Consider the following 21,025-nt stretch of genomic DNA (forward strand, 5'->3'; position numbering starts at 1 on the left):
CTGCCCCATATACTGTAAATCAGCCATGCTGTCTCTGCCTTTACTTTGATCCAGAGCATTTGTTAACCTGCCTGCAGTTTTGGGGAGGTGGAGTGGAGGTAGAGGGGTGGAGTGGAGGTAGAGGGGTGGAGGGGAGGTGGAGGGGTGTAGGTAGATGGGTGGAGGGGAGGGGAGCAAAGGAGAGAGAGAGAGCTGAGGGTTGGGTTGGGGAGGAGAGAGAGCTGAGGGGAGGTTTGGGGAGAGAAGGAGAGCATCTGTTTTCAGGACCTCTTCGGCACGGACAGTTCCTCAGAGCAAACAGCAGCCTGCCCACCAGCTCTAAACCCCACACATCCTGATGATCAATGCTAACTTTATTTACAGACCTTTCAGAGACCAGGCCCCAATCCTCTGAAGTGTTTCTCCCTCTTCTCTCCTTAGCTTCTCTCTCTCTCTCTCTCCCACTCTCTCTCTGCTCCCCGCTGCTTCTCTCACTCCACCTTTCTTTCCCCTCTCTCTCTCTCTCTCTCTCCCTCCCATCCCAGCCCCTCTATTCCCTCCCTCTCTGTACATTGAAAGTCCACACACGCCTGCCCACAGCAGTGTATGCACGCGGGCAGAAAGAGATGTAATTTCAACACATCTGTTCCAATATGCATTTCAGATCAAGTCGCTGCCGGTTCCCTGGTATAACAGCGGAGTGTTTGACAGGTATTATATCCCTAAAGTACACAACAGATGGTATTTATTAGGGACCCAATGGACATTTTGGAGCTTTTAAGCTTATTCTTTTGGTGTTCTGTTTTTTCTTGCCCTATTTTTTAATTGGATAAATCTAGCGGTAGAACAATATGAATAAGTTGACAATTAAGGACATTCGTCTCTCATAAAACTTTATACAGGCCAACAAACTTCAAGAATGGTGCCGGTCAAGTGCCCTCAACATCAGTTTGGACAAGACAAAGGAGCTGATCATCAATGTCAACAACCTGCCAATGTCCCAACCACTGTCTCTGAACGACCAACCAGTGGAGGTGGTTGAGTGTTTCAAATACCTAGGGACACACATTGATGACAAGCTGAGCTTTACAGAGAATGCAGACTGTATTGTTTTTAATCAGGAAATTGAAGGGGTTTGGGGTCAGCCAGGATGTTCTGGAGAGGGTGTACAGCAGCTTGGTGGAGACAGTCTGGTATGGTAATCTGACCTGGAGGAGACCATCCTCACGTTCAATATGACAGTCTGTTGCGTTTATATTTTTGTTCAGTATATATATACTCTTATCTTTTGAACAGTGCAGTTGGGGCAGCGGTCAGCTGGGAGGAAATGTATCAATGTTTTCTATGTTAGTCAGTATGATGGACTGAGTGGTTTAAATGGTGTGTTAGTCAGTATGATGGACTGACTGGTTTAAATGGTGTGTTAGTCAGTATGATGGACTGACTGTTTTAAATGGTGTGTTAGTCAGTATGATGGACTGACTGTTTTAAATGGTGTGTTAGTCAGTATGATGGACTGACTGGTTTAAATGGTGTGTTAGTCAGTATGATGGACTGACTGGTTTAAATGGTGTGACAATGTATGGGGATGTGATCCTTTTAATGGAAGGATGTCCATCCTGGATGGACAATAAAGTTTTATAATATTGTATTTATTACTCTGCGGTGTATTACTGTGCAGTGTGGTGTGTGTTTCTTGGCAAATTGGAGAGTTCATTGTCCAGTCAGTAAGCGTGTGTGTATACGTGAGTGCGTGTGTGTGTGTGTGTTCCGAGAGAGTGAGAGTTGAACAGATTGCGTGGCTGTGAACTCATCGTCACTCCTGTGGCTCACTGCACCTAATGGACCAGCCTGATGCGCTGTGTAACCCACTGTACCTAATGGACCAGCCTGCTGCGCTGTGTAACCCACTACTCCTAATGGACCAGCCTGCTGCGCTGTGTAACCCACTGCACCTAATGGACCAGCCTGCTGCGCTGTGTAACCCACTGCACCTAATGGACCAGCCTGCTGCGCTGTGTAACCAACTGTACCTAATGGACCAGCCTGCTGCGCTGTGTAACCCACTGCACCTAATGGACCAGCCTGCTGCGCTGTGTAACCCACTGCACCTAATGGACCAGCCTGCTGTGCTGTGAACCCACTGCACCTAATGGACCAGCCTGCTGTGCTGTGTAACCCACTGCACCTAATGGACCAGCCTGCTGCGCTGTGTAACCCACTGCACCTAATGAACCAGCCTGCTGCACTGTGTAACCAACTGCACCTAATGGACCAGCCTGCTGCGCTGTGTAACCCACTGCACCTAATGGACCAGCCTGCTGCGCTGTGTAACCCACTGCACCTAATGGACCAGCCTGCTGCGCTGTGTAACCCACTGCACCTAATGGACCAGCCTGCTGCGCTGTGTAACCCACTGCACCTAATGGACCAGCCTGCTGCGCTGTGTAACCCACTGCACCTAATGGACCAGCCTGCTGCGCTGTGTAACCCACTGCACCTAATGGACCAGCCTGCTGCGCTGTGTAACCAACTGCACCTAATGGACCAGCCTGCTGCGCTGTGTAACCCACTGCACCTAATGGACCAGCCTGCTGCGCTATGTAACCCACTGCACCTAATGGACCAGCCTGCTGCGCTGTGTAACCCACTGCACCTAATGGACCAGCCTGCTGCGCTATGTAACCCACTGCACCTAATGGACCAGCCTGCTGCGCTGTGTAACCCACTGCACCTAATGCCGACAGCGGTGTGTGTGTGTGTGTGTGTGTGAGTTAGCTCCTGCCCCTCTGGGTGCCACCTGAGCTTCAGAACATCAGTTCTCATCTTCTCTCACCAGCCACACACCTGTTCTCTATACTACCCCTGCGCGTGCACACACACACACTCTCTCGTACCGCTACATGGGTTTGTGTAAGACTCACTGAGTGTGGTGAAGGGGTTGTGTTTGTGTGGTCGGGTGGTGAGTTGTTCCCCTTGTGTAGGGCTTTCTGCTGGCCTGGTCGAGTGGTGAGTTGTTCCCCTGGTGTAGGGCTTTCTGCTGGCCTGTTCGGGTGGTGAGTTGTTCCCCTGGTGTAGGGCTTTCTGCTGGCCTGGTCGAGTGGTGAGTTGTTCCCCTTGTGTAGGGCTTTCTGCTGGCCTGGTCGGGTGGTGAGTTGTTCCCCTGGTGTAGGGCTTTCTGCTGGCCTGGTCGAGTGGTGAGTTGTTCCCATGGTGTAGGGCTTTCTGCTGGCCTGGTCGGGTGGTGAGTTGTTCCCCTTGTGTAGGGCTTTCTGCTGGCCTGGTCGAGTGGTGAGTTGTTCCCCTGGTGTAGGGCTTTCTGCTGGCCTGGTCGGGTGGTGAGTTGTTCCCCTGGTGTAGGGCTTTCTGCTGGCCTGGTCGGGTGGTGAGTTGTTCACCTGGTGTAGGGCTTTCTGCTGGCCTGGTCGGGTGGTGAGTTGTTCCCCTGGTGTAGGGCTTTCTGCTGGCCTGGTCGGGTGGTGAGTTGTTCACCTGGTGTAGGGCTTTCTGCTGGCCTGGTCGGGTGGTGAGTTGTTCCCCTCGTGTAGGGCTTTCTGCTGGCTGGGTATCTCAAGGTTAGCCAGGGATTACACTTTATATGGGCTTTCACAACAGTTAACTTTCAATGTCCAACTCATGGCAGCAGGAATTCAAGGCCACAGTAAAGTTGATTTCTGCACAGGATAAGGACATATATATCTGTCTGGTCCTGTATGTCTCAGTTGGTAGAGCATGGCTCTTGCAACGTCAGGATTGGGGGTTCAATTCCCGGGAACACCCATACGTGAAGTGTATGCACACATGACTGTGTGGCTTTAGATAAATGGCATATTCTATATTATATTTACCAAGATGTAAGTTATACGGTCTTAAATACCACAGCTGTCAGCCAATGTGTGTGTGTGTGTGTGTGTGAGAGGAGAGCTAGAGAGAGAGTGAAGAGGGAGGAATGGCCACTATTGACTGCTCTGTAGGCTGTGGTTTATGCTGTATAGCAACAGTCTGTTTTAGCAGGCCTTCCACACTGCTGGAGGCCTCTGTTAAGTGTTGCCTTCCACACTGCTGGAGGCCTCTGTTAAGTGTTGCCTTCCACACTGCTGGAGGCCTCTGTTAAGTGTTGCCTTCCACACTGCTGGATGCCTCTGTTAAGTGTTGCCATCCACACTGCTGGAGGCCTCTGTTAAGTGTTGCCTTCCACGCTGCTGGAGGCCTCTGTTAAGTGTTGCCTTCCACACTGCTGGAGGCCTCTGTTAAGTGTTGCCTTCCACGCTGCTGGAGGCCTCTGTTAAGTGTTGCCTTCCGCACTGCTGGAGGCCTCTGTTAAGTGTTGCCTTCCACACTGCTGGAGGCCTCTGTTAAGTGTTGCCTTCCACGCTGCTGGAGGCCTCTGTTAAGTGTTGACTTTCACGCTGCTGGAGGCCTCTGTTAAGTGTTGCCCTCCATGCTGCTGGAGGCCTCTGTTAAGTGTTGCCTTCCACGCTGCTGGAGGCCTCTGTTAAGTGTTGCCTTCCACACTGCTGGAGGCCTCTGTTAAGTGTTGCCTTGCACACTGCTGGAGGCCTCTGTTAAGTGTTGCCTTGCACACTGCTGGAGGCCTCTGTTAAGTGTTGCCTTGCACACTGCTGGAGGCCTCTGTTAAGCTTTGCCTTCTACACTGCTATAGGCCTCTGTTAAGTGTTGCCTTCCACACTGCTGGAGGCCTCTGTTAAGTGTTGCCTTCCACACTGCTGGAGGCCTCTGTTAAGTGTTGCCTTCCCCACTGCTGGAGGCCTCTGTTAAGTGTTGCCTTCCCCACTGCTGGAGGCCTCTGTTAAGTGTTGCCTTCCACACTGCTGGAGGCCTCTGTTAAGTGTTGCCTTCCCCACTGCTGGAGGCCTCTGTTAAGTGTTGCCTTCCACACTGCTGGAGGCCTCTGTTAAGTGTTGCCTTCCACACTGCTGGAGGCCTCTGTTAAGTGTTGCCTTCCACACAGCTGGAGGCCTCTGTTAAGTGTTGCCTTCCACACTGCTGGAAGCCTCTTACGTGTTGCCTTCCACACTGCTGGAGGCCTCTGTTAAGTGTAGCCTTCCCCACTCTGACTCTGCTCTGCTGCACTAGCCATCTTTACAAACACACTGTGATAATGACTCACCAAACATTACCACTTCAGCTCAGAATGCCTCTTTTGAAAAGTATATTTTCTTGCCTTGAAATAATATGAATGAATAAGTGACAGGCTACATTTATTGAATCATTGTTCAAAGGGTCTCCGTTAAAGGGTCTCCATTAAAGGGTCTCCATTAAAGGGGCTCCATTAAAGGGGCTCTAATAAAGGGTCTCCATTAAAGGGTCTCCATTAAAGGGTCTCTATTAAAGGGTCTTCATTAAAGGGTCTGTTAACGGGTCTCTGTTAACGGGTCTCCGTTAACGGGTCTCCGTTAACGGGTCTCCGTTAAAGGGTCTCCGTTAACGGGTCTCCGTTAAAGGGTCTCCATTAAAGGGTCTTCATTAAAGGGTCTCTAATAAAGGGTCTCCGTTAAAGGGTCTCCGTTAAAGGGTCTCTATTAAAGGGTCTTCATTAAAGGGTCTTCATTAAAGGGTCTCTGATAAAATGTCTGTGATCCGAGATTATTTGCTAGTACGACTGACCCCAAGCCTGTACTCTCATGATTATGAATTATCGCATTATGAATGAACCTCTCGTGCGGGTGCGTGTGAATGAGTCTGAACCCTAGTACACTCCTCTTCAGGTAGATCTTGTCTGCTGTTGGTCTCTCCAGGAGATTGGCCTCAGGAAGGCATGGAGAAGTGAGAGGCTGAGAGATACAGGCCTCATCATCAGCAACACCCCCCCCCCCCCCCCCCCCCCTAGAATGCTAGAAATAGCATTCTAGTTTGCTCTGTTTTTTTGTTAATTCTTTCCAATGTGTCAAGTAATTATCTTTTAATTTTCTAATGATTTGGTTTGGTTTAATTGTGTTGCTGTCCTGGGGGTCTGTTTGTGTTTGTGAACAGAGCCCCAGGACCAGCTTACTTAGGGGACTCTTCTCCAAGTTCATCTTGCTGTAGGTGATGGCTTTGTTATGGAAGGTTTGGGAATCGCTTCCTTTTAGATGGTTGTCGAATTTAACAACTTATTTTCCTGGATTTTGATAATTAGCGGGTATTGGCCTAATTCTGCTCTGCATGCATTATTTGGTGTTTTTCGTTGTACACGGATGATATTTCTGCAGAATTCTGCATGCAGTCTCAGTTTGGTGTTTGTCACATTTTGTGAATTCTTGGTTGGGGAGCGGACCCCAGACCTCACCAACATAAAGGGCAATGGGTTCTATAACTGATTCAAGTATTTTTAGCCAGATCCTAATTGGTATGTCGAATTTTATGTTCCTTTTGATGGCATAGAAGGTCCTTCTTGCCTTGTCTCTCATATCGTTCACAGCTTTGTGGAAGTTACCTGTGGCGCTGATGTTTAGGCCGAGGTATGTGTTGTTGTTTTTTGTGTGCTCTAGGGCAACAGTGTCTTGATGGAATTTGTATTTGTGGTCCTGGCAACTGGACCTTTTTTGGAACGCCATTATTTTTGTCTCTCTCCCCCCCTCTCTCGCTCTCCCTCCTCTCTCCCGCTCTCCCTCCTCTCTCCCCCCTCTTTCTCCACCCCCCCCTCTCTCAATTCAATTCATTGGGCTTTATTGGCATGGGAAACATATGTTTACAGCAAAGCGAGTGAAATAGACAATAAACAAAAGAGAAATAAACTATCAGAAATGGACAGTAAACATTACACTCACAAACGTTTTTAAAGAATATAGACATTTCATCTCTCTCTCACTCTCTTCCCACCCTTCCCCCTCTCTCTCCCCCAACTCTCTCTTCCACCCGCTCTCTCTCTCTCCCCCCGCTCTCTCTCTCTCTCCTCCACTCTCCCTCTCTCTCTGTCCCCCCACGCTCTCCTTCTCTCTCTGTCCCCCCACGCTCTCCCTCTCTCGCTTTCTCTCTCCCCTCTCTCTCGCTCTCTCATTATCTCCGTCCCTCCCTCTCTCTATCTCCTCTCTCCCTCCCTTTCTCTATCTCCTCTCTCTCTCTCTCTCTCTCTCTCTCTCTCTCTCTCTCTCTCAGCTCTGTCTCATCTCTCTTTCACCTTCTCTCCATCTTTCTCTCTTTCAGAAGGAACCAGGAAAATATCTGTGTTTCTGTCACTGTGTCTTTGAGACAAGACACTGCTTCACTGTAGTGTTAGCACCTACTGTCATTATCCACAGTGAAATGAAACACGTTAGCTAACGTCTCCGTTTCGTGACTTGTGGTGACTAGTTGTATGTGTTGTTTTGTCCAGAGAAACTGTTATTTTGGAATGTTAATGAATTGGCTTTTCCTTTAAAGGTATTTTACTGCTTTGAGTTGTGATGCGAGTTAAACTCCATCATCAGTTTTCTGTGGGGTTTTGATCATTGCTTCAAAAGGGGTTTGACTTGAATGAAAGTGTACAGATGAATAGATATTGACAAGCTACCGTAGCATGTGTGTGAGCTGAGCGTTGCATGTGAATTAATCAACCAAATAATTTAGCTCTAAGATAAGTTTCTTTCTTTAACTGTCCAGATAGACTTTGAAACTTAAAACTGTAATTTGGGGCGAGGCATTAGACTAGTTTGAGCAAAAATGTAGGTTAATTTATGAATCCCTATCATGGAAAACTACCCAAAAACCCAAATTATAAAATTTACACACATATCATGGTTTTTCACTCCGTTAAATACTTCTCTGCCATATTCCTTTCTGTGCTGGCTTTAACTGTCAAGGGTTTCAGCAGCATACAGAATAGCCGTTCACTTTATCATCATTAATATTTTACTGTGAATTGGAGTGGAAATGAGTGGTACTTGTGTTAGTGAATCTCAATCCAGATGAGGAAAGTGATTGGGAATGAAAGGTATTGTTTATAGAGCCTGCTGTGCTACAGCCAACCGTACGCTCTGAAACATACACACACACACACACACACACACTCACACACACTCTCACATATACACTCACACACACACACACATACACACTCACACTCACACTCACCTCCTCACATTAAGATGCAAAAAGTTGAAGCCACCTGGCCCTCAGCAAATCAACAATGGGAAGTGTTACGCTGTTAGGCAGATGTTTCTAGATGTAATCAACAGCTTGTGGGAGGATTAGATTCGGCATGGATACATTTTGTAATATAGTATTGGGAAGGCCCCTTTATACGGTGTTGAATAGTTTCATGTATGGGGATTCTTCCAAGATACATTAGCAACGCTAGATACTCTCTCATGCAGATGTTAAATGTACTTTTTCCTCTTTTGTCTTTATTTACTATTTTGTGCTTAACATCTCAACCAATTTTCCTGATACTGCTATCCCTGATCTCACCAACAAACACAAACATGTCCATATCATCTCTTCGGGAAGCGAGATCCTGAAGATGTTCCCCTGAATGTGAGTTCTGCAGCAACTTTCACATGAAGAAGCAGAACTCCCACTACAACAATACTACTCCCACTTGTATCAGAGAAGCAGACTCCAGCATGCCTCTCATTACCACTTCAGAGAGACCGCAGCAGACTAGGCCCACTGATCAGAGAGACAGCAGACTAGGCCCACTGATCAGAGAGACAGCAGACTAGGCCCACTGATCAGAGAGACAGCAGACTAGGCCCACTGATCAGAGAGACAGCAGACTAGGCCCACTGATCAGAGAGACAGCAGACTAGGCTCACTGATCAGAGAGACAGACAGAGAGAGAGAGCGAGAGAGCGAGAGAGAGCAGACTAGGCCCACTGATCAGAGAGAGAGAGAGAGAAAGAGACAGCAGACTAGGCCCACTGATCAGAGAGTGAGACAGCAGTCTAGGCCCACTGATCATAGAGAATGCAGCTCACAGCTGGGGCGTGTTGCGTAGCACTAGCTAACTCCCCTCTCTTTCCTACCTCTCCTTGTTCTCTCTCTCCTGCCAGATGAATTGTTTACCTTCCCAGATTGCCTCTTCCTTCTCATCCTCCCATCCGTCTCTCACACCTTGTGCGCCGCAGCACTTTTTTCGGGGGATGCGTCCCACTGTTCGCGCCCTTCATCTCTCATCTCAACCACTCCCCTACATCTGTTGTGTAAATACTCACCTCTGAAGACGATGAGGAATGACGAAGACATTATGCAGAGAAAGAGAGAGAGAGAGAGAGAGAGAGAGAGAGAGAGAGAGAGAGAGGGAGAGATCGAGATATAGAGAGGATGAATTATTTTATTTTTTTTCTACCCTTGAGCTTGGGAAAACAAAGAAATTTGAATAATTCTGCTCAAGACAATGAAGTCTTTTATAAGCCTTCTAACTCCACACTTGCAGATCTAATTCAGAGTTTGCTGATTTCCAGTAGGTTTTTAATTAAAGGGATTTGGTCCCCTGTGGAGTGTAGGCCTTGAGTAAGCGTAAGCACTGATAGGTGTAAAATGTGTGAACAGTGAACACCCGAATAACAAAATGGCTCCCCGCAAGTCTGTCCCAATCCCAAATCAACCCCTAGACCCTATGCCTTATGCACTTGTGGAGATCTGAGATAATTTGATGGGTCTAAGCAATATGGTGAAACTCCCACCTAGACTATCAGAGGGCAAGTTGAAACTATTACCAAATTGCTTACACGTCAAATCATCTCAGATCTCCACAAGGGCATAGGGTCTAGTGGTCGATTTGGGAAAGGGCCACTGTGTGTGTGTGTGTGTGTGTGTGTGTGTGTGAGTGAGTGTGTGACTGAAGAAGCAAGAAGTTCAACCCTGTTGTGGTGTTGTCGACATTTGAAACCTGTTTCTCTAAGGATTAAGTTGTTTACCCAACGGTTTTATGAACTGAAATGTTTTGTAAGTTGATAAGTCGTTCTGTAAGTAGATATTTACAGTTAACAGTTTCCCTCAGTATCATAGCACAGTGTGATCAGATTTGACCAGTTTAACGCTTTTATAAACTGAAATCAACCTCAGGTGTGTTTTCTTGGTAGATATGAATAGTTTACAGTTTCATCAGTATCATAACCATATGGTGGGATCAAGATCGATTTCACCAAACAGTTGTATCAACTGAAATGATCCTCAGGTGTTTCTGTTAGTAGATGGACGGTAGTATGAAAATGTATACACTCACTAACTGTAAGTCGCTCTGGATAAGAGAGTCTGCTAAATGACTAAAATGTAAATGTAAAATGTAGATAGAAGTGTTGTTTACAGTTTCCCCATTATCATTATATCATACACATAGTGTGACTAGATTAGCACCTGACACCACGTTACCCTGAACAGCTTGGTGTTTAACATGGACCGGAGTGACGTGATGAAGTCACCCTTCATTAGGTCTAATTCCTGCTAACACCCCGGAACATTCTGTTAAACATCCACTGGGGGTATCCCAGCTGGGCTTCATTATGGTCTGAAGTGGAAACCCCTTCCCCATCCCACCAGCATCTCATCACCAGTATCAACCACACCGTAGAACCTTCCTCCTTCACCAGCATCCCATCACCAGTATCAACCACACCGTAGAACCTTCCTCCTTCACCAGCATCCCATCACCAGTATCAACCACACCGTAGAACCTTCCTCCTTCACCAGCATCCCATCACCAGTATCAACCCCACCATAGAACCTTCCTCCTTCACCAGCATCCCATCACCACTATCAACCCCACCATAGAACCTTCCTCCTTCAGCGCTGGCAGTTCTCCTGCCTCAGGACAGTTGCTATAACCATCTCTTGGAGGGTATCTCCAGTTGCACTTTATTTGGCTGTTTTTCTTTCTGGAACTTAGTATCTACCAGGTGTTTGGACGTCCTAGCTAATCAATGAGCTAATTGATCAATGAGTTGTAAGAAAATAACAGAAATCCACTCACTTTTCAGCCTTCGAGGACTGGAGTTTGACACATGATGTGGACTATTGGGAGATACATCCCTACCCTCCTCCTCCTCCAGTTGCTCTCTCCAGAGACATGCTCTCCCCGCCCCTGCTCTGCCCTGCCAGCCACCTATAGGCAGGTAGAGAAGTCATAAAGTCATCCATCTCCCAGTGAGCCCTGTAGAGCAGAGCTATAAGCAAAACAAAGGTGGTGTAGACTAGCTAGCTAGATAACTAGCACTGGGGCTGTGGATGGATGGATGGTGAGACTCAACACAACCCAGCGTCATGGTAATGATGTGTACTCAGAGAGTAGAGTGAGGAGCGAAAGTACTCAAACAAATATACACACACATACACGTATACCCCTACACACACCAACACACACACCCTGCCATCCTCTTGAGTGATGTGTGGGGCTCCCCTAACTGGATGGTTAGGGAGTGAGGAGCCTGTGACTCCAGAGTGTATCTCTCCTCTCTGCCATATCATTGTCTGCTCTGCATACAGGAGGCCAGGAGAGCAGGAGGCCAGGAGGCCAGTGCAGTCTGGTGTAGTAGCATCTCTCCCCCTCCCTCGTCTCCCCAGCGCCTCATTCCTTTTCATTTGGCTGTAACTGACAGCTAAGTTCAGGAGCAGCAGCAGTAGCAGCAGTAGTAGTAGTAGTAGTAGTAGTAGTAGTAGTAGTAGTAGTAGTAGCAGAAGCAGCAGAAGCAGCAGTAGCAGCAGCAGCAGTAGTAGTAGTAGTAGTAGTAGCAGTAGTAGTAGTAGTAGTAGCAGTAGTAGTAGTAGTAGCAGTAGTAGTAGTAGTAGCAGTAGTACCGTATTTTCCACACTATAAGGCGCACCGGAGTATAAGCCGCAGCAGCTAAATTGAATGATATTGAATGATGTGTACATATATAAGCCGCACTGGACTATAAGCCGCAGGTGTTTTAATGTTTAATTACCATATGTAAGGGTTCGTGCACAGAGGGGATTGTCGGGAAAGAGACAAACTGTCTCGCTCTCGTAATGTCTGTCTGTCTTGCTCTCGTTCTGTCTCTCGTACCACTCTCGGTTCCACTTTTACTTTTGCGCGCTACCTGTCTCACTCTTTTCCGGCCTCCAGCTTTTCCTGCTGGAGCCCGCCACTTAAAGGTGGGGGGCGCGGACCGGTCATAGAGCCCATAGAGTTAAAGTTGGTGGACTGTAACCTGTAAAATCCATAGATTTAGGAGGTCTTCTAGTGGCCGTTAGCTGTAAAAATCCATAGATTAGCCGCACCGTTATATAAGCCGCAGGGTCGAAAAATGGGAAAAAAGGCGCGGCTTATAGTCCGAAAATTACGGTAGTAGTAGTAGCAGCAGCAGTAGTAGTAGCAGTAGTAGTAGTAGTAGTAGTAGTAGTTGTAGTTGTAGTTGTAGTAGTAGTAGCAGTAGTAGTAGCAGCAGTAGTAATATTAGCAGCAGCAGTAGTAATATTAGCAGCAGTAGTAGTATTAGCAACAGTAGTATTAGTAGTAGCAGCAGTAGCAGCTCTGGGCTGCAGACCATTTTAGTATCCTTAGGAGTGGAGCTGTCTTTGTCTGTCAGGCAACTGGCCAGTGTGAGTCCTGGGCCTCTCTCTCTTTCTTTGCTGCTGGGGTCATTATTATGCGAGACCTCACCAAGGTCTCTCTCTCTCTCTCTCCTCTCTCTCTATTGGCACATAAACATACTGTATGTTAACATTGCCAAAACAAGTGTAATAGATAATAAACAAAAGTGAAATAAGCAATACAAAATGAACAGTAAACATACTCACATTCATTATTTTATATCTCTTCAGAGCACACATCACCTCACTCTCTGTTTGATTTCAATAAAACCGTTGATTCATGAGCACCATTGTCATTGTCTACGTTAAACAACAGATTCATTGAAGTAGTCTGATATCCATTTTAGATGGGATGGAGTATGACTTGGCAATACCACTGTGTTCATTCATTCATTTATTCAGCCATTCATTCATTTATTTATCCATTATTTATCCTCCAACAAATGAACTTTGATTGCAGGCCCAGGCAAGTACATGTTACAGGGCTAGAAAGCCATTAATGTGTGTTGGGGGGGTATTCACTCTGATTCACTCTGTACACGGCGGTGGTGTAGAGCTGAGCTCACCACAGAGATGCTCTCTCTCTTTCTCTCTCTCTCTCTCCCCTTCTCTCTCTCTCTCCCCTTCTCTCTCTCCTTCTCTCTCGATCTCTCTCCCTCTTCCTCTCTCTCTCTTTCTCTCTCTCTCTCTCTCTCTCTCTCTCTCTCTCTCTCTCTCTCTCTCTCTCTCTCTCTCTCCCCTTATGTCTCTCTCTTTCTCTCTCTCTCCCCTTCTCTCTCTCGCTCTCCTCTCGCTCTCCTCTCGCTCTCCTCTCTCTCTCTCTCTCTCTCTCTCCCCCTTTCTCTCTCTCTCTCTCCATCTCTCTTCCTCTCTCTCTCTCTTACTCTCTTTCTCTCTCTCCCTTTCTCGCTCTCTCTCCCCTTCTCTCTCTCCTTCTCTCTCGATCTCTCTCCCTCTTCCTCTCTCTCTCTCTCTTTCTCTCTCTCTCTCTCTCTCTTTCTCTCTCTCTATATATCTCTCTCTCTCCCCTTATGTCTCTCTCTCTCTCTCTTTCTCTCTCTCCCCTTCTCCCTCTCTTCTCGCTCTCCTCTCTCTCTCTCTCTCTCTCTCTGTATGATATAGTAAAGGCGTAACCAGGGGTAGCGCAGGAGACACCCACTAATAGCATCTGAACTAGCGCTGCATTCTGGAAGCTCCCGAGCGGTCGACTTATTTCCAAAGACCTCAGCAATCACGCCTGACAAGCTAACAATGCATCAAAGAGGCACAAAAATGTCCATGTCGAGTAGACAGGCAGACAGGAGGAACCATTGTGTGATTCCAGACATGTAGCCAGGTCCTTGCTGCACAGAAGAGACAATTTTGTCATTTATCTTTTGCTGTCTATCCTCTATATCTCTCTCCATCCCTCCCTCCCTCATTTCTCTATCTCTCTCTCTCTCTCTCTCCCTCCCTCCTTCCTCTCGCTCTTGTTCTCTCTCCCCCTCGCTCTCCCTTGCTCGCTCTCTCTCTCTCTCCTCTCTTCCTGATGAGGTATAGATCCAGCTATACTTGAGATGTAGACAGGAGGGGAGGAGGGACACTGTGTTTCATAATACACTGCTGCCAATCTGTTTCAGCTCCATCAGAGCAGCCCAAATGGCCGCATCCCAAATGGCACAGACCCTATTCCCTATATAGGGCCCATAAGGCTCTGGTTAAAAGTAGTGCACTATATATGGTGCTATTTGGGATGCAGCCCATCCCTTCATTCATTCGGCCCTCTTCTCCTTTGTCACCGTAATGATGTCTTCAACAGACAGGGACAGCTTATTTTGGACGAGACGGGAACAGACTCAGACATTTATTTCACTGCCGTATCTCAGTATCTTATTCCAGGAACCACTTTCACTTAGTTATTCATTAGATTGGATGAGTCAGTCCAGGACAGGACATACAGTGCATTTGGAAAGTATTCAGACCCCTTGACTTTTCCACATTTTGTTATGTTACAGCCTTATTCTAACATTTATTAAATTGTTTGTTTTTTCCCCTCATCAATCTACACACAATACCCAATGATGACAAAGCAAAAACAGGTTTTTAGACATTTTTGCAAATGTATTAAAAGTAAAAAACGGAAATCTACATTCTCCTCTACTCCCCCATCTCTCTCCTCTCTCTACTTTCTACTCTCTCTACTCTCCTCTCTGCTCTCTCTCCTCTCCTCTCTCTACTCTCCTCTCCTCTCTCTACTTTCTCTCCTCTCTCTACTTTCTCTCCTCTCTCTACTTTCTCTACTCTCCTCTCTCTACTTTCTCTACTCTCCTCTCTACTTTCTCTACTCTCCTCTCTCTACTCTCCTCTCTACTCTCCCCTCGCTCTACTCTCCTCTCTCTACTTTCTCTACTCTCCTCTCTCTACTTTCTCTACTCTCCTCTCTCTACTTTCTCTACTCTCCTCTCTACTTTCTCTACTCTCCTCTCTCTACTCTCCTCTCTACTCTCCCCTCGCTCTACTCTCCTCTCTCTACTTTCTCTACTCTCCTCTCTCTACTTTCTCTACTCTCTCCTATCTCCTCTCTCCTCTCTCTACTCTCCTCTCTCTACTTTCTCTACTCTCTCCTCTCTCTACTCTCCTCTCTCTACTTTCTCTACTCTCTCCTCTCTCTACTCTCTCTTCACTCTCTACTCTCCTCTCTCTACTTTCTCTCCTCTCTACTCTTTCTACTCTCCTCTCTCTACTTTCTCTACTATCTCCTCTACTCTCTCTCTTCTCTCTCTTCACTCTCTACTCTCCTCTCTCTACTTTCTCTCCTCTCTACTCTACTCTGCTCTCTCTACTTTCTCTCTACTCTCCTCTTTCTACTCTCCTCTCTCTAATTTCTCTACTCTCTCCTCTACTCTCCTCTCTCTACTTTCTCTCCTCTCTCTACTCTCCTCTCTCTTCTTTCTCTCTTCTCTCCTCTCATCTCTCTACTCTCCTCTCTCTACTCTCTATCTCTTCATCTCTGTATGATCCACTAGTACTTATTGTAGATTTCTCTTCTCATAATGCCAGCCCATGTTTAGAGCTTCAGATTGGCCATATGGTTTTGGTAAGGCAGAGTAAATACATAGAAGGTTGTTGGGTTTAGTCCCTCTGTAAGCCAGACAGAACGGTTTTGTGGTTCAGTCCCTCTTTACAGCCCATTGAGTCAGCTGTGTTGTCAGTGAAGCGTCACTCAGCTGTAGAAGCACCAAACCCAACCCGTTCCTTCTGGGGTCACACACAGGCACACTCACTCAGTCACACACACACACACACACACACACACACACACACACACACACACACACACACACACACGTCATGACAATGGAAATTGCTCTATGCATCCATACAGCCAAGGGTTTTCAGGAGAGAAAACAATGAAATTGTTGCAAGTTGTAGACTGGGGATGGAGAAGCCTGTGTGTGTAAACTAAGAACTCTCTTTCATGGTCACAGTCTCTCCACTGCATGGCTTAACGCAGCTGTCACAAACCAACGGTTCTCTATTGGTCACATGGAAATATCTCCACTTCCCCAAAAATAAGTGTTAAAGTACCCATCTCAACTTAGAATTGAGTCTAAACATACACCATGGCCACATAATGAATACACACTGCTAACGTTATGAGCCAACAAAAAACAACAGTATTTTTTCTACAGTACATTACAGGACTTTCCCGTTTAATGAGGTCTGTGATTGTAAATGATCTCGGAAGCGTCTGTGAAAAACCATAATAGGTGCCCGACCCCACTGGCATTAACCAAATGAGGGTGTGAGTGTGCAAGGATCCTGAAAGTGGTCCTTAAAGGCTGCTATTTAGAACACAGTGAAGCATGTCTCAATGTCCAGAGGACAATTAGCTAGGTGACTCGTCACTGGGGGACTACGCTGCACGTTCACGGCTCTCCCTCAGCCAATTACCTCATACTACAAACCCACAGACCGACATATACAACACAACCCATCTGACCACAATACAAACCCACAGACAGACATATGTGACCGACAGCCTTGATTCGGTCTTATGTAGCAAAATTTAAAATTTTGTTTTTTAAATTGGATAAAAGCAGAGACACAGAGCTACAAAATTGTTTATCATACACTGCATTTAAAGGAACAATGGGAAAGTAATTCTGCTTTGAAAGTTGATAAACTTGTAATCTCACTTTTGAGAAAATGGCCTTTCAATGTTTTGGTACCTACTGTTTACTGACACCGGCCATATTCAACGGGTGTTGTGCCTTTGTAAATTCATCAGTTATTCTGCACTCTGGCATACTCAGACTGAATTTAAGAAAGCACATTAGCTAGCAAGCTAAACAATGAACCATAATCCCAACTCATGATGTTACTACCATGCATGAATCTGCAGTTAGCTAACCAGCCAGGTTCAATGTTAGCTAGCTAGCATTAGGCTCTAACTAGCCAAGCAAATGCCTCTGAGATACGAATACTAAGAACATACACGTGACTTTAGCTAGCGAGCCAGCCAGCTAACGTTAGCTAGCTAGTTAAACAATTAACCATACTCCCAACTCATGACTTTACTACCCTGCTTGAATCTGCAGGTAGCAAACCAACCAGGTTCAATGTTAGCAAGCAAATGGCTCTGAGATACAAATAATAAATTCATACGCGTAATGTTAGCGAGCGAGCCAGCCCGCTAACCTTAGCTAGCTAGCTAACAGTACACTTTAACTTGAAATGAAACCACTTTCTGTCAAAAGTAGAAATGTGTAATATCTGAAAATGTAGCTAACTAGACTATCTTATCCGTATACATCATGCATGATGGACACGTCTCCCTGTCACGGATGCCATTGTTGCCCTTAGTTTGAAGATGTAATCCGGAGACAGGTGTTTTCTCTATCTCTTTAGCTATCATACTCTAATTCCACTGATTTCAAAACTTGATCCTCCAGAAAGTGGAGAGCAACACTTATGCAGCTCCACTACACAATACATTTTTTTAAAAGCCACGTTAGACAGGATTACCTACACATACTGACCAGCTCAAATAAACAGAAGCCCTCTATATGGCAGACCAATCCGAACTCCTCTCTCTGCATGTCCAGCCCACTCATTATCTCAGCCAATCATGGCTAGTGGGAAGGTTGCTGTCTTTTTCTGTGGTTTAACCAACTAGTATCGTAATATAACAATTGTATTAGTATTTACAGATGGCATACAAGTTTGTTATTAAGGCACATTAAAGTTCACATGTTCCAGAAGGCATTTCTGCCAAAAAACGCATTTTGATTTAAAAAAAAAAGTTTATGCTCAAATGGCTCTCCTGTGAAGTAGTGACCCACGACATACACCTAGTTTCCTGAAATGAGTCACATATACAACACAACCCATCTGACTACAATACAAACCCACAGACTCAAGCTGAACACAAGCTTGTGGAGACTTAAGACTGGCTATGGCCGTATGTTCCAACCCTTATGTTCCACACTTGCATAATACTTTGAATGAAGCAATTTATTGAGCAAGAGTTCAAGTGGTATGCTAGTGTGGCTATTGGAACACAGGCTCTGTATATGACAGGGAAACAAGGCTTGGGAAGAGGAATATACAGTAAGACCATGTTTGTATTCCTCCACTTGGGTTGGTTGGAAAGATCAAGGATTCATAAGAGCCCTGCTGAACCTCTTGAATATGAATGACTCTGGGCCGAGCAGACATCGGTAGGCCAGGTGTTATCTCCTGGAAACACAAGGATCAACTTCATGTGATTAGAAATGGACGTCTGTCAATAAGTGCACATAAATCCAGATTTGATGTCGAGAGGAAGCTCGATGAGGGCTAATAAAGATGGTAAGGTAGCTTAGTGGTTAAGAGCGTTGTGCCAGTAACCGAAAGGTCGCTGGTTCTAATCCCCGAGCCGACTAGGTGAAAAATCTGTCGATGTGCCCTTGAGCAAGGCACTTAACCCAAATTGCTCCTGTAAGTCGCTCTGGTTAAGAGTGTCTGCTAAATGACTAAAATGTAAAATGTAATGATACCACAGGAGGCTCAAACCAACAACATCAGGAAGAGGAATACAATCAGGAGAGAGAGAAGAAGCATGTGTTCAAAAATGGTCTTGGAGTGATGATCTAGGATCAGGGGCCATATGTATCAAGCATCTCAGAGTACGAGTGAAGTGCTGATCTAGGATCAGGTCCTCCTTGTCCATATTATCTCATTTATTATGATCTAAAAGCTGTGAATATGGGCCCTGGTATTGGTTGTTTTGGTTGGCAGCGTTTGGTTTCTCAGGCTGTCCACAGAAGTCTTTCAAGTCTAGGGTTCAGTTCAGATACTTGTCTTCCAACCTCATCCGGCTCAGTTTATAAAAGCAAAGTAATGTTACGAGGATGTCTACAAATGTAGCTTAAAGATTTCTGCGTTAAATCCAAATTGTTTGTCGTCTTGTACATTACCCAATGATCAGACAATGAAGGCTTCAGATTGCTGCGTAACATCGCTAGTCTTCTAGTCATACCCATACAATACATTGTCTATGGAGGTGCTTAGGACCACCACTTCCTCTCTAACTGATTTCCTCGAGTATTGAAGTGGAACGACCTCTTAGCTGCTAACCCATCTGGAGGAGGATTTTCTCCTGTCGCTAATTGTAGGACGGCTCATTATATCAACTGATTGTCCAATGTGTTCACTCAGTAATGTCAGGGGTCACTGTAGCAGGAGACAGATGTGTTCAGCCAGTAATGTCAGGGGTCACTGTAGCAGGAGACAGATGTGTTCAGCCAGTAATGTCAGGGGTCACTGTAGCAGGAGACAGATGTGTTCAGCCAGTAATGTCAGGGGTCACTGTAGAAGGAGACTGATGTGTCCACTCAGTAATGTCAGGGGTCACTGTAGCAGGAGACAGATGTGTTCAGCCAGTAATGTCAGGGGTCACTGTAGAAGGAGACTGATGTGTCCACTCAGTAATGTCAGGGGTCACTGTAGCAGGAGACAGATGTGTTCAGCCAGTAATGTCAGGGGTCACTGTAGAAGGAGACTGATGTGTCCACTCAGTAATGTCAGGGGTCACTGTAGCAGGAGACAGATGTGTTCAGCCAGTAATGTCAGGGGTCACTGTAGCAGGAGACAGATATGTTCAGCCAGTAATGTCAGGGGTCACTGTAGAAGGAGACTCATGTGTTCAACCAGTCTGTCACCTGTCTCCCTCTCTCCCAGTCTGTCACCTCTCCCAGTCTGTCATCTCTCTCTCCCAGTCTGCCCCCCACTCCCTCTCCCAGTCTGTCACCTCTCCCAGTCTGTCATCTCTCTCTCCCAGTCTGCCCCCCACTCCCTCTCCCAGTCTGTCACCTCCCCCAGTCTGTCATCTCTCTCTCCCAGTCTGCCCCCCACTCCCTCTCCCAGTCTGTCACCTCCCCCAGTCTGTCATCTCTCTCTCCCAGTCTGCCCCCCACTCCCTCTCCCAGTCTGTCACCTCTCCCAGTCTGTCACCTCTCCCAGTCTGTCACTTCTCCCTCTCTCCCAGTCAGACATGAAAGGTTGTTTGCTGCTCCACTATTCCACCCCTCTCTCTGTTCTGTTGTGTTGGTTCCACCTACTCAGCAGGAGATAGCCTTGAAGTTGGTTTGTACCTGTGAATCAGAGTTCAATAATAATAGAATCTATGCAAACCAGGATCAATTAACCATTCCTCTGCAGAGGTCCTAATTCAATCACGGACCCGGCCAATAATCGATTGTCATTGAGGCTGCTAATAAGGTACTGTTGCTGGAATTATCCCACAGAGAGAAGATCTGCATAGCAACAGTGGACAGACATCACACGCCAATGTTGATTTTCAACTGACTTGCGTCACACATCCTGTAGTTAGTTAAATGATGTTTCCTTGACACATTTCTGATATGTCTTTAGTTTCTTGTTCATCTTACCCTGATTCTGTATTGTGATATGTAAGCTATGAATATGAATGCTCCTGGTCCCATTGGAGGTGTTTTAGGTACTTTCATTCAGATATTATGATGTAAATAACCTTTTCTCTCTCTCTCTCTCTCTCTCTCTCTCTCTCTCTCTCTCTCTTTTTCTCTCTCTCTCTCTCTCTCTCTCTCTCTGTCTCTCTGTCTCTGTCTCTGTCTCTCTCTCTCTCTCTCTCTCTCTCAGGGTTCCTGGTATCACCATCGCAACGGACATCATCTGTGGTTTCCCAGGGGAGACGGATGCTGACTTCCAGGAGACATGTGACCTGGTGAAGGAGTATCGCTTCCCCAGCCTCTTCATCAACCAGTTCTACCCCCGGCCTGGCACCCCCGCCGCCAAGATGGACCAGGTCCCCGCCCAAGTGGTGAGTTAGTTACACCCCTAACCCCTCCTAATACTACCCTAACCAGTTACACCCCTAACCCCTCCTGATACTATCCTAACCAGTTACACCCTAACCCCTCCTGATACTACCCTAACCAGTTACACCCCTAACCCCTCCTGATACTACCCTAACCAGTTACACCCTAACCCCTCCTGATACTATCCTAACCAGTTACACCCCTAACCCCTCCTGATACTACCCTAACCAGTTACACCCTAACCCCTCCTGATA

At 46.4% G+C, this 21,025-nt stretch overlaps 1 protein-coding gene across 1 annotated transcript in view; it reads left to right on the top strand.

The window, feature by feature from the left end:
• The window catches only part of cdkal1 (CDK5 regulatory subunit associated protein 1-like 1), a 993,836-nt gene extending 973,063 nt beyond the window's left edge, over positions 1 to 20,773 (top strand). Inside the window, exon 10 of the mRNA XM_084158515.1 lies at positions 20,593 to 20,773. The gene's annotated coding sequence lies outside the window, so the exon portion shown is untranslated. The remainder of the gene's footprint in view (positions 1 to 20,592) is intronic.
• The last annotated feature ends 252 nt before the right edge of the window (positions 20,774 to 21,025 follow it).

The sequence above is a fragment of the Coregonus lavaretus genome (assembly GCF_964263955.1).
Source record: "Coregonus lavaretus genome assembly, chromosome: 3".
NCBI lineage: Eukaryota > Metazoa > Chordata > Actinopteri > Salmoniformes > Salmonidae > Coregonus > Coregonus lavaretus.